The sequence below is a fragment of the Crocuta crocuta genome, unplaced genomic scaffold (assembly GCF_008692635.1).
Source record: "Crocuta crocuta isolate KB4526 unplaced genomic scaffold, BGI_CrCroc_1.0 scaffold330, whole genome shotgun sequence".
Taxonomy (NCBI): Eukaryota; Metazoa; Chordata; class Mammalia; order Carnivora; family Hyaenidae; genus Crocuta; species Crocuta crocuta.
The window spans coordinates 3,230,693-3,231,539 of NW_027530521.1; the positions used below are offsets into that span (position 1 = coordinate 3,230,693).

The 847-nt window shown below is 71.5% G+C and overlaps 1 protein-coding gene across 1 annotated transcript in view; it reads right to left on the reverse strand.

The window, feature by feature from the left end:
• Window positions 1-583, reverse strand: part of TSPAN18 (tetraspanin 18) — a 172,487-nt gene extending 171,904 nt beyond the window's left edge. The window contains exon 1 of the mRNA XM_077767448.1: window positions 552-583. The gene's annotated coding sequence lies outside the window, so the exon portion shown is untranslated. The remainder of the gene's footprint in view (window positions 1-551) is intronic.
• Window positions 584-847: the final 264 nt, after the last annotated feature.

An 847-nucleotide genomic window follows, 5' to 3' on the forward strand; every position in this document is an offset into this window, starting at 1 on the left:
AAGCTTGGCGCCCCCGCCCCGCCCCGCCGTTGGGACCCCAAAGGCGGCTCGTGCTCCGTGTCCTGGCTGGGCCGGACAATCTTCCAGCCGGGTCCTCGCTCCTAATCCCTAGTCCCTACCTGACCTCCTACCGAGCGGCGTGGTGCGCACCCCCGCTCTTGGGGCGCAACCTCCGTTGAGACCCCCCAACCTTGTTATTCACACCTGCCACCCCCCGCCGCCCTCCTGGCGCCCCCCACTCACCCACCCGGAGCGCCCAGCGCCGACTGGGGCTGCACCTGTCGGGGGGGGGGAAGCTTTAGCCCGCGGATTCCGGGCAGGGATCCGGGCGGGAATCGGGGCGAGCACGTCTCCCCTGTCCCCTCCCCAGGCTAGTTTAAGTAGAACTTGGTTTCTGGGCTGCCCCCGGACCGTTCTGGGATCCCTCCCGCATTCCTTCCCCACCCCGGACCGTGCTCAACAGTCGCCCGGGGAGCGCGCGTGGGGTCTCCAAGTCCCCGGGGGCGCAGCAGCGGGGCGCACGGAGGGCACGGAGGTGCGGAGCCCCCTACCTTCCAGCAGCAGCAGCCTGACCCCAACCAACNCCTCCCCTCCCCAAACCTCCTCCCCGCCTGTCTCCAGTCGCCGCCGCCACCGCTGCCGCGGCGGCCGCCGAGAAGGCACGTCTCCTCAGGCGGGCTGCCCCTCGCCTCCTCCCTGCCTCGGTCTCCGCCTGCGTCGCAGCATCCAGGCCTCGCCCCGGGGCCCTGGGGCCACCCTCAGCCCTGCTCCCTTCCCTTCCTCCCCTGCCTGCCTCTGCGCTCGGCGCTGGGGCCCTCGCTTCTTCTGAATTCGAGAGGTCGGTTGG